General features: G+C 34.3%; 1 pseudogene; it reads left to right on the top strand.

Annotated features, from left to right (window-relative positions):
* The first annotated feature begins 6798 nt into the window (after positions 1 to 6798).
* LOC148554206 (uncharacterized) lies at positions 6799 to 12383 on the top strand (annotated as a pseudogene).
* Positions 12384 to 13448: the final 1065 nt, after the last annotated feature.

Genomic DNA, 13448 nt, shown 5'->3' with positions numbered 1-13448 from the left:
ATTCTATTAGCTACATTAGTTCTCATTTTTTTGTAAAATTTGGCGTGTGGTGCATGTTGCTAGTTGCCACTTCGATCTCTCCTGTTATCAAGTGACTATAGGTCAAATGCGTCGAATTCGCCGGATTAATATTTTAAATAAGTGGATTTTTTCTAAAATACATTTGTAAAAATGAGATATTTAACTAGTCCAATCTAGTTTATTGTGAAATAAATGACTATGAAATAAACAACTAAATAAGTTGGTTATTTAGGCCATTTGAATTTTTTAATTCATTTTCTCATTTCTAAATATTTTTTTTTTTGAAAAAGGAGCTCAACACATACAGTGGAGCAAGTATCAATAACAAAGAAAACACAAAAGGAAATTAAAACCAAAGCACCCATTATGGCCAAACACCTCTATGTCATCTCCGGCATTGCCATCAACAACAAAAAAGGTCTCCACCTAACCACTCAGTGTAATTCTGAACTGACATGTTAATAATCTCCTCCACTCGTTTTTCTTTATTCTGAAAGATCCTCCTGTTCTGCTCCAACCATATATTCCACACAATGGCACAAAAGCACACCATCCATCTCTTGCGTTCCTCTTTTTTATATGATATCTCAGTCCAACTCTGATAATGCTCCTTGACCGTACCCGTAAAAGTCCATAGAACACCAACATATGATATCCAAGCACACCATACCTGCCAAGAGAAACTGCATCCAAGAAACAAATGGTGACCATTTTCATCATCTCTATTACATAAAACACATAAAGTATCTTCTTGGTTGATAACCCCGAACCGACTTAGTCTCTCCTTCGTATTGACCCTACCAGTCAAGACAAACCAAACAAACAACTCCACTCTAGGGGGTACAAGCCCTTTTCCAAATAGTCCTAGTAAAGCTGTAACTTGATATATCCTCCGGCGCCGTTTTCACCTGCAACACTTGCACAAAGGAGTTAGTAGAGAAAACACCTTGTTTATCATATTTCCACACGATTCTATCCTCTCTGCCATATGCAAGTTTGACTAGCCTCAGAGTCTGGTGGAGCTGGTTCACTAATTCCAATTCCCATTGGAACAATTCCCGTCTCTTTGTTTATCATTTCTAAATATTTTTAACAACTTTTTTAACAATTTAATTTTTTTTAACTATCAAGGGTATCTCTCAATCTGATAGAGGACAAAGATTAATCTGTCACATATTAAAGTTTTATTTAAAAATTTATTGCTGCCCAATAAATTGTTACATGTACAAAATAAAATTCTGAATCTCTGATATTTATTTAATCAAACTAGTGAACTAACTACTAAACTAACCTAAATTTTAAAATTTAATTTAAAGTCAGCACGTCATGACCAATACTAAATTTTTATTTAATTTATATATTCTTGAGCATGTCGCACTCATTCGTAAATGTGTACAACAGATAAAGACTAATAATGTATTCAATATACGTAGTAAGGTATAAAAACTAATAGGGTTAAGTACTTTTTTCGTCTCTAAGGTTTGGAGTGAAAATCAAATTCGTCCCCGACCTTTTTTTGTTATTAAAATCATCCTCAACGTTACAAAACGTTATAAAATCGTCCTTTTCTACTTCAATTTTATCTTTTTGACCAAATTACCCTTAACAATTAATAAAAATAATATTAACAAAATAAAACAAAAAAACCCCATACCCCAGTATCCCACCCTCATCCCCGATCTCTCTTCCATGTTCCCTCCCCCATCCCGTTCCTCCTACTATCTTTGAACTCTCCTCTCTCCAAATCTCAATTCTTCTTCTCTCCTTAAACAAAAATAAAATTCAGCAACAGTAGCATATAAATTCAACAGCAATAAATTCAACAACAATAAATTCAACATTTTAACCAATTCAATAACAACAATTTTCTTACTAAAACATACATGTACATATAAGAGAAATTGTTGCAAGAATTCGGCCACAAATTTTTGCTGCTCTAAATGAAAATAAAAAGAAAAGGTTTACTATGGCATAGAAAAGTTGGCCACCGAACCAAGTGTCACCACCAGGATTGACAGACTATTCAATGATGGCGATGTTGGCTGACGGGTTCTTGCTGAGCTCGTAGGCGCACGACAGCCCAGCAGAACCGGCACCTACGATCATAACGTCGGTGTCAGTGTGCATCACCATGTCTGTCATGTACTTGCGGGTCATCTCCCGTGACACAATTGACTCCTTTAGGGTCTCGGTGACGACGACATCAGTGGTATAGTCGAAAATCTCGAAGGAGACGACAACGTGAGACTGGGTGGGGAGGTTGTAGACCTCGTCAGAAAAGATGGTGTTGAGCCATCGGCGGAGGGAGGAGGCATCGGAGATGGGGGATTCGAAGAGATTAGGAGGAAGGAGACAGGGAGAAAACTCAGGAATTGAAATCGAGGATGAGGGTGGGGTACTGGAATGTGGGGTGGGGTTGGGGTGTTTTTGTTTTTAATTTTTTAATATTATTTTTATTAATTGTTGAGGGTAATTTAGTCAAAAAATAAAATTGAAGTAAAAAATGACGATTTTATAACATTTTATAACGTTGAGGATAATTTTAATAACAAAAAAAAATTAGGGACGAATTTGATTTTTACCCCAAATCTTAGGGACGAAAAAAGTATTTAACCCAAACCAATATATCACATAATAGATAATACCGCAAGAGTTTCATATATATATATATATCAAAAGAGTAAAAGATCATCAGTCATACAAGTGTAAGAAGTAGTAGCTCATACTTAGATTCCTTTAGTATATTACATTATACGTATATATGATACGTGCTTCAAATGTTCGTGATATGAAGAGTTCAAGTGCTATTTAGAAGATATTAGTTTATATTTTTAGAATATTTTAATTTTGTTTATTTAATTACTAGATTGGGCTTTATGTTTATGGGTTTTAGGGTTTTTCTTTGTTTTAACCTAATAAGAAGTTACAAATACCTCCTTAACTATTGTAGTTGTAGTATAGAATGATTTAGAGGTTTCAAAACCTTTTTTGGTTTCGTGATGAAACCATGATGTGGACAATTGAGGTTGAGGAGTCCCTCTTTTGTTGTATCGGGGAATTGGGTAGAAGGTTGAGGAGTCCCTTTAATTCAATTTCCAAACTATGGCGTTGACAAGTTAGGTTGAGGAGTCCCTTTCTTGTTGTGTCAAGAAATTGGGTAGAAAGTTGAGTGATTTTCTTTGTATTCAATTTCAACCTATCCTTTTTTGTTTTTATTTCAATTTCAATGTATCTTTTCTATTCAATTTCAATTCTTGTTTTGTTTATCTTTTTATTCCTTTATCATTTAGTATCAGAGCTCAAGTATTAGATTAATTCTTATTAATCTATATTTGTTCTTCTTTTATCATAAAAAAAAAGTGTCCGGTGTTTGTTGTGTCTTTCTTTAAGTTCTTGTGTTCTTATTTTTCGTTTGCGTTTCATTATTGTTGATTTTATTGTTTAAAAAATAAAAAAAAAGCATACAATGCAAAAGAAAAAAAAATACAAGAAAGAAAAGAAAAAAATTATCTTCTTTATAATTATTGTCCTTTTCATATACTATTTTACCTACAAGATTTAAGGACGAATCTTTTTTTTGAAGAGGATGAGAATGATACGTGTTTCAAATATTCGTGATATGAAGAGTTCAATTGTTATTTAGAATATATTAGTTTATATTTTTAGAATATTTTAATTTAATGTATTTTAATTTTGTTTATTTAATTATTAGATTGGGCTTTGGGGTTTTTTTTTATTTTAACCTAAGAGCAAGTCCAATGTATGAGACCCAATTTTACTTTTTCTGACACTGAGAGGTCCTAGCCGTTGGAGCAAGAGAAGAGAAGGTCTCCACACGAATTTCTAGAGGAACCAGGCCGTCTGAACAGGGACTTGGAGAAGCCAATAATAACTTGCCAAATGGCAAGTTATTATTTAAATAAATAATTATATAAAATTTAAATTAATTATATTAAATAATTATATTATAATAAATAATTATATTAAATAATTAAATAATAATTAATTTAGTAATAATTATAATAATTATTTATATTAAATAATTATATTTTTATTTAATTAATAATTAACATAATTAATTAGATAAAATAATTAAATTTTTATTTAATTACCATTAATTTCTCCAAAGAAATATCCAACTTTAAAATAGGCAGCAGCATAGACAATTGAAAGAGGATTTGATTGAACACATATGGCAATTTCACAATGCTTGTCGTCAATTATAGAGTTTAATTATGTTTTCTTTGTATTAAGTAATTTTACAAATTAGTGTAACCCCGAATTATATATTGTGTATTATTGTTATATATAAATTTATTTAATATTAATATCTTTTAATAGTGAATTATTTTTAAATTTAAAAATTTAAATTACATTATTGAAAAAAATTAATTATATTAATTTCAAGTATTTTAATTAATTAATTAAGTGGGACCACAACAGGGACTAAAGTTAGTTCCTTCTAATGGAGAAGAGAGAGATGCTTTGAGTTCCTATTTACTATTTATGACGCAAAAGCTAATGTGGAGTTACTTTTTATGACAGGTGGGCCATAAACAGGAATTGGGATGAGTTCCCTACTGGAGATGGTCTAATAAGAGGTTATAAATACCTCCTTAGCTATTGTAATCGTAGTATAGAATGATTTAGAGATTTCAAAACCTTTTTTGATTTCGTGATGAAACCATGATGTGGACAATTGAGGTTGAGGATTCCTCTTTTATTGTATCGGGAAATTGGGTAGAAGGTTGAGGAGTTCCTTCGATTCAATTTCCAAACTATGGCATTGACAAATTAGGTTGAGGAGTCCCTTTCTCATTGCGTCAAGAAATTGGGTAGAAAGTAGAGTGATTCTCTTTGTATTTAATTTCAACCTATCCTTTTTGTTTTTATTTCAATTTCAATGTATCTTTTCTATTCAATTTCAATTCTTGTTTTATTTATCTTTTTATTCCTTTATCATTTGGTATCAGAGCTCAGGTATTAGATTAATTCTTATTAATCTATATTTGTTCTTCTTTTATCATAAAAAAAAGTCTGGTGTCTGTTGTGTCTTTCTTTAAGTTCTTGTGTTCTTGTTTTTTGTTTGCGTTTCATTATTGTTGATTTTATTATTTTTTAAAAAAAGCATACAGTGCAAAAAAAAAGAAAAAAAATATACAAGAAAGAAAAGAAAAAAATTATCTTCTTTATAATTATTGTCCTTTTCATATACTATTTTACCTACAAGATTCGAGGACGAATCTTTTTTTGAAGAGGAGAAGAATGATACGTGCTTCAAATGTTCGTGATATGAAGAGTTCAAGTGTTATTTAGAAGATATTAGTTTACATTTTTAGAATATTTTAATTTAATGTATTTTGATTTTATTTATTTAATTACTAGATTGGGCCTTATGTTTATGGGTTTTAGGATTTTTATTTGTTTTAACCTAATAAGAGGTTATAAATACCTCCTTAGCTATTGTAGTCGTAGTATAGAATGATTTAGAGGTTTCAAATTTTTGGTTTCGTGATTAAACCATGATGTGGACAATTGAGGTTGAGAAGTCCCTCTTTTGTTGCATCGGAAAATTAGGTAAAAGTTTGAGGAGTCCATTCGATTCAATTTCTAAACTATGGCGTTGACAAGTTAGGTTGAAGAGTCCCTTTCTTATTGCGTTAAAAAATTAGGTAGAAAGTAAAGTGATTCTTTTTGTATTCAATTTCAACCTATCCTTTTTATTTTTATTTCAATAATTTCAATGTATCTTTTCTATTCAATTTCAATTCTTGTTTTGTTTATCTTTTTATTCCTTTATCACTTTTAGTCTAAAAATGATATTTTATGCCAAAAATTGAGTTTTTTTTAGTTTTTAATTTAACATGAATTATTTAGAGAAAAAAAGCAAGCTCATTAGCTCGGCAAACTTCTTTTAAGTGTATCGAATTTTCATTTTCAAAATTTTTACGTATTTGATATATAATATATTCATTTATTTATACCTGCAAACTTAAACAGACAGATCTATATAAATCAGACTAACTCGATTAATACATCTAATCTTCAATAAATTTGCTTTAATTTAGTGCAAGATACACTAAAATAATTTTTAACCATAAATATTTAGCTAAAGTATCAACAATATAAAATTAGAGTCATGAAATATATATATATATATATATATATATATATATATATATATATATTAACAACTTGAATTTCTATCAGTTCAATTAAAAATAATAGAAATAAAAAATAGTAGAAGTGAATATTTTTAGTAAAAGAATGGGAAAATAGTTAATGTTTGCCATTCAATTCAATATTGTTAAACTTTATATCTCAAATATAACATATTTTTTTATCTCAAATCATTCACAAACAAAGTATTATTAAAAAAACTAAAGTAGTCACCAAAAAAAAAAAAAACTAAAGTGAAATTGGACAATTATCAATACACCTCTGCATTATGACCTAACTGCTGATAATATATTTTATAAGGCTCCACCTTAATCTTCTCTTTTGTTCTTTCACTCACATGTATCTATATCTATCCACCCTAGTGATGGGTCTTCTGTTTTTTTTTTTTTTTACATGATAATTGGCCCATCTAAAGTTCAATTATTTAATATATAAAATGAGCGAGCATAATATATATAACACATTTATAAATTATTAACAAAATTTCTCAATAATTTTAATATTGGCTTAAACCCAAATCTTCCAATATTAAAATTATACTATTTTATCATCCAAAACCCTAGCAGAGAAAGAGTACGTATTCCGTACTCAAAGAGAATGAGAGAAGGAGAAAGCGGGGGCGAGCAGTTGAGGGTGAAACACGGTGAGGAAGATGGCCATGCCATCGGAAGAGATAAGGGGGAGAGCGTGGGTGGGTGTGTATCCGGTGTTAAGGAGGGTTCTTCTCGAGAGGGGTTAGGAAAGCCATCCAAGGTCTCTTTTAGAGATAAAGTCATTGGTGCAGAAAAGTCTAAGGCCTTTGCATTAGTAGGGTCTTTATCTGGGGATGGTATCGCGATGGTGACAGGTAAGCAGGGTGATTCTCGTCCACCAAGTGTCAGTTTTACCAAGGAGGCAAAGAGCTGTCTAGCTGAACCTTATAAGGAAGCCATCGTGATCAAGGTGTTGGATAAGTATTATGGCTACACGGCTCTCATGCATAAGCTCTGGATAGTATGGCGCATCAAAGGAGGGTTTGATTTGTTGGATGTGGGATTTGGATATTTTTTGGTTAAATTTGATATTGCTGGGGATCGTGAGAAAGTCATTCTTGGTGGCCCGTGGTTGATAGACGGTCACTATGTTGCAGTAAAGCCATGGGATGTGGATTTTAGGCCATGCGAAAAATCCTTTGGATCAACGCTGGTATGGATTCGAGTCTCGGGACTTCCAATTTGGTGCTACCAGGAACAAGCAATGCTGCGAATTGCTTCTGCAATTGGGATTCCGGTGAAAGTAGATTTGGCTACTAAGCTCGCAGAAAGAGGAAAATATGCCCGAGCTTGTGTTCAAATTAATCTTGAGTTGCCTGTAATCAAACATATTATAGTGGAGGGTGTGACTTATGAAGTGGAGTACGAGAGTTTACAGTTGATTTGTGCTACTTGTGCACGGTATGGGCATGATAAATCTTTGTGCATGGAGAAGGAGTCCTTGGAAGGAAACATAAATTCCTTTGGTGATGGAAAAAATAATGAAGCCCCAACACTAGTGCCACACAACAATCATGAGATTCAAAAAGAGGCTGAATCAGAAGCTCGTGATTTGGGTGAGAAATTAGGAGTTGTTAAAGGGAAGGATGTGGTTACGGAATCATTGGCTCCTCACGTGCCTGATGGTCTTGTTAATGAGGCATGCATGGATGATGGAGAGGGCTGGCAACAAGTGCTGCGTAAGAAAAAATTTACAATAGGCCAGTCATCAGGTTTGAAGGACCAAGATGGAAAGCAGCACAAGTTTGGTTCGAGAAGGGTTCCAAGGCCCAATTTGCATGGTGATGGAGGCAAATCAACTGGCATTAGGATGGGAAAGCAAGAAAAACATGAAATTGCGCCATCTCCATCGCGCAGAACTCCTGCACGTCGTGGAATTTCTCTACGGAAGCGTCCTCGGCCTTCCTCCTTGCAGAACTCGCCAGTTGATAAAAATGGTGGCACAACGGAGGAAACCTTAGTAGATGGAAGCATGGCAAGTGCAGTGTCAGGGGGTCCAAAGGTGGCAATTATTGAGGATCAGAGTGTGCCAGTACCGCAGGACAAACCACCTATTGAGGTTGGTGATTCTGTTTAGAGTTTATGTTCTTATTTATTCTGTCCCTATTATTTATGGATAGTTTAAATATGATTGTTTGGAATATTAGGGGTGCTTCTAATAAGTTAGCCCGGGTGCATTGTAAGGAACTTGTTAGGAAATTTAGACCTGTTTTCTTTATTGTGGTTGAAACTCACTCCCCTTTTCAGCATTTAAAATTATTTTGGGAAAGGTTGGGGTATCACTCTGTTGGTATAGTAGAGGCACAGGGGCATAAGGGAGGTATTTGGTTTCTATCCTCTATGAAGGGTGTTTGTTGTAAGTTCATTGATGCTTTTGATCAGGGTGTTACTGTTGAGGTTCACTTTGATAATTTAATTTGGAGGTGTAGTGGTATTTATGGCAGTCCTCAATTTAATAAAAGGGTTCTCCTTTGGGATTATCTTGTTGCACAATCCATGGTTTTTCAAGGACCTTGGATTTTTCTTGGTGATTTTAATGAAGTCAAATTTTCTCATGAATCTAAGGGCTGTCAATTTTCTCATCAAAGAGCAGACATGTTTGCTACTTCATTAGGGGATAGTGGTTTGTTTGATCTGAAGACTATCGGGAGGCAGTTTTCTTGGTACAGGAGGGTGAAAAATTATGTTGACGTGGCAAAAAAGCTTGATCGAGTCTGTATAAATAGTAGTTGGTTATCTATCTTTCCAGAGGCTTATGCAGAAGTTTTAAATAGGCTTCAGTCTGATCATTGCCCTATTCTGGTGCGTTGTAAAGGTCGTCCTCAGCCTAAAGGGAATCGACCTTTCCGATTTGTTGCTGCTTGGGCTACTCATCCTGGGTATAAAGATATTGTGAACCAGTCATGGTGGTCTGGTAATAGAGGAATTCATGGCAAGCTTTCAGAAGTACAGAAGAATTCACTAGAGTTTAACTCGAAGGTATTTGGTAACATTTTTGTTAAGAAATGTGAATTAGAGCAGCAGATTAATTATTTACAAAAGCGTTTGGAAGTGGTGGATAGTATTTATTTGCGTCAGAAAGAGCAACAGTTGCTTGATGATTATAATAATACTCTAGTGCAAGAAGAGCTCCTATGGTTCCAAAAGTCCAGAGAGCAGTGGGTAAGGTTCGGGGATAGGAATACAAGATTCTTTCATATTCAAACTCTTGCGCGAAGGAAGCATAATAAGATTCATGGCCTTTTTCTCAAGGATGGAGTGTGGAAAACTGATCCAGAAGTTCTGAGTCAAGAAGCAGAGTCTTTCTATAAAAGCTTATTCTGTCATTTGGATGATGTTGATTTGGGTTGCCTTGGTGATGTGCCTCTTCCTTCTCTGAATGAGGAAGCTTGCAATAATCTTACGGCACCAGTTACTATGGAGGAAGTCAAAACAGCTGTTTTTCACATGAACTCTTTTAAAGCTCCAGGTCCGGATGGGTTTCAAGCTTTCTTCTTCAAAGAATATTGGGAGATCATTGGTCTTGATGTTTGGAAGATGGTTAAGCAGGCATTCTCCGGTGTTACTCTTGATCCGAGAATGTTGGAGACTTTACTGGTTCTCATTCCAAAGGTTGAATCACCGGTATCTATGAAAGATTTCAGGCCAATTAGTCTCTGCAATGTAGTTTACAAGATCATCACGAAGGTCCTTGTTAATAGGCTTCGTCCTCATCTTGCGGAGATTGTTGGCCCGCTTCAAGGAGGATTTATTCCGGGACGAGGAACTCCTGACAACATCATTATTGCTCAAGAAGTCCTCCACTTTATGAAGAAGACTAAATCAAAGAAAGGCACACTGGCCTTTAAGATTGATCTGGAGAAAGCTTATGACAGAGTTGACTGGAGGTTTTTAGCTCATACCCTTAAGAGCTTTGGTTTTCCTATTCCTACACTTAATTTGATTATGAATTGTGTCACTGCTTCTTCCTTATCTATTCTTTGGAATGGGAGTCGTCTGAATGGCTTTACTCCTAGCCGAGGTCTTAGACAAGGAGACCCTATGTCACCCTATCTTTTTGTGTTGTGTATGGAGCGACTGGCATGCTTTATTAGTCATCAGGTTGATTTGGGCTTGTGGGAGCCGGTTGCTATTTCTAGAGGGGGACCAAGAATATCCCATTTAATGTTTGCAGATGACTTGCTTCTATTCTGTAAAGCTACAAAGAGACAAGTGCAAAATGTGATGTTGGTTTTAGAGACTTTTTGCAAAGCATCTGGGATGAAGATTAATGTGGAGAAGTCTAAAGCGCTTTGCTCCAAGAATGTCTCTGCAACAAGGAAAGAGGTTTTCACTGGGGTATCCTCTATCAGATTTGTCCAGGATTTGGGCAAGTATCTTGGAGTTACCCTTAGCCATTCTAGAGTGACTCGTTCAGCTTTCAATGGTGTCCTGGATAAGATTCGGAGTAGGCTAGCAAGCTGGAAAGGGAGTTTACTCAATCGGGCTGGTAGACTCTGCTTGGTTAATTCTGTTGCCGCTGCTATTCCCACGTACCAGATGCAGGTCTCTATTTTTCCCAAAGGAATCATTAGTAAATTGGAGTCTATGATGAGAAATTTTCTTTGGAAAGGACAAGTTGATGGAAGAGGATTAAATCTTGTTAGTTGGAAGGTACTGGTTACTCCAAAAAAATATGGAGGTTTGGGGATTAGAGATCCTTATTGTGTAAATATTGCTCTTCTTGGGAAGCTAGTTTGGACTTTTTTCCAGCAGCCAAACAAGCTATGGGTCCAATTATTGGATGCCAAATACCGATCATCTCTATATGACTGTTTTAGTTATCCTAAGAACAAGGACTCTCCCATTTGGAGGTGTCTTTGCAAGGCTTGGAAAGTGTTGAAGGATGGGTTTGCTTGGTGTATTGGAGATTTGAACCAGAATTTTTGGTTTTCTAGCTGGAGGAGAGAAGGACGGTTATCTAATGAGATGGATTATGTCCACATTTCTGATTCGAATCTCCGGATACAGGATATTTGGTCGGTTGGTAGGTGGCATTTGGATACTCTTTATTCTCCTTTATCTCAAAATCTGAAAGATAATATTCTCTCTTACAATCTAGATGAACAAGCAGGTCCGGAAGTGGGTTGGTATTGGAGTGGGTCTGCTGCCAAAGTCTATGACTCACGCAATGGTTACTTGTGGTTGTGTAAGCAGCTGTTTGGTTGGGAGGAGAGGGAGAATTGGCTTTGGCTTTGGCGTCAGCTTGTTCCGGAAAAGCATAAGTTTTTGGCTTGGTTGTGTCTTAAGGAGGCTCTTCCTACTGCAAGTTTTCGCTTTAGAAGAGGGATGTCGTCATCGGATAGGTGTCCAAGATGTCTTTCTAGCCAGGAATCGGTTATACATTGTATTCGGGATTGTCCAAAAGCTCAGCTTGTCTGGCAAAGGTTGGATATTTCCTGTCATCCTTTGGATTTGAAGAACTGGTTCTTGTATCATAGCAGAGAGCACCCGTTCAAGTTCTTTTCGGGACTTTGGTGGATATGGCGAGCAAGGAATAACGACATCTTTAATCCCCATGAAACTTGGCCTCCGGAAAAAGTCATTTGTTTGGCATTAACTTCAGAAAAGGAGCTTAGAAATATTTTTGAATTACAACGTATGTCCCTTCCCTCTACTCTAAATGGTTTTTGGAATCCCCCATCCATTGGTACTTTTAAGATTAACTGTGATGCTAGTTATTTTGGTTCGGGTGATAGTGTTGGTTTTGCTTGTGTTATTAGAGATTGTAATGGGAGCTGGCAAAGGGGGTGTTTGGGAATGATTGAGAGTAATAGTATTCTTCAAGGAGAATTGTTTGCTATTTGGAGAGGATATCTCTTAGCTTGGGATGTGGGTCAACGAGATGTTATTTGTGAGACGGATTGTGTGGAAGCATTTAATCTTGTTACTCAAGATGGTTTTGGGTTTATTGATCCACTGGTGCTCAAAATAAGAGATATCATGCATTGGAATTGGCGTGTTGACTTTCGTTTGATTATGAGAGATGCAAACACGGTGGCAGATACTATGGCAAAGATGGCGATGAAGTTACAACTTTCGCATGTGGAGCTTCTTTCACCTTGAGAGAAGTTTAAGAGTAGTCTTAAACGGGACTATCCCTCTATTTAAGCAGTTCCTTATTTTGTTTCTTTTGTTTTTCTTTGTTTAATTTATTTCAGTCACCAAAAAACCCAAATTTTCATAAGAATCATAATTAGCATCCATTATTGACTTCGCCAATTCCAAATCTCAACACACACCGGTTATAAATTTTGTAACATGTTACATGTAAGCTTTTACAATATATTTAGTGTGACACACACACACCCCATTATTACTTATTACTTATTTCTTGAACTATTTTTTAGAATTAAGTTAAATTTACTCAATTTTAATGTGACATCAAAACATATCCAATCTAATTTTGGTATTATTGGATAAAATGCAAATATTCATTCCTTGTAAAAAATTATAAACCTTTATTTGTAATTATATATGTAATGGCATTATTTAATTTTTATTTATTAAAATTTAATGATTTTTAAAAATGACATATCCTATACTAACAAAACTATTTAAATTTATTTTAGACATACTCTATAATCTATATATAATTAATCTCATTTTAAAATTAATTTTTATTCTAATTATAAATGTGCACAGAATAATCCGACTATATATATATATATATATATATATATATTAGTCCATCGGTACCTATTGAAATTTGCCTTGCAATATTTCGAAAAATAAAATATAAAATCCGGCCACTTATATAAAAAATAAGGGAAACATATGTCCCCGCTTAGCTTTGAAAAATGTTTATTACTAAAATAGGCATGCTTTTTCTCATTCATTCTTGTTTTGTATTTTAAAGTTTTGCCGTCAATAGATGGATGAATAAATTTACAAAAAAAGAAATAACAAAACTTTTTAAGCTTGTTTAAGAATTTTATCTAAGTTGTGATACACACTTTAGAGAAAGAAGCATGAGAGAGTTGAATGGCATAATAAACTAATAATAACATAACAAATTTGACATTACTACAGTGAATATAAAGAAAAAAGAGTAGCTAAAGAAAGGAGGATTGATACATAAATTTTGACCCCTTTTCTGTATTTTTTTTTTTTTTTTATCTTTTGAACTTGTCTTGAAGCCCCTTTTTCTTCTCCTTTACAGGTGGTTGAATTTTA

This window comes from Arachis ipaensis, chromosome B7, assembly GCF_059453495.1.
Source record: "Arachis ipaensis isolate K30076 ecotype BB chromosome B7, ASM5945349v1, whole genome shotgun sequence".
Classification (NCBI taxonomy): domain Eukaryota; kingdom Viridiplantae; phylum Streptophyta; class Magnoliopsida; order Fabales; family Fabaceae; genus Arachis; species Arachis ipaensis.
Note: the sequence above shows the minus strand (reverse complement) of the source record. Positions and strands in the feature narration are given on the sequence as shown.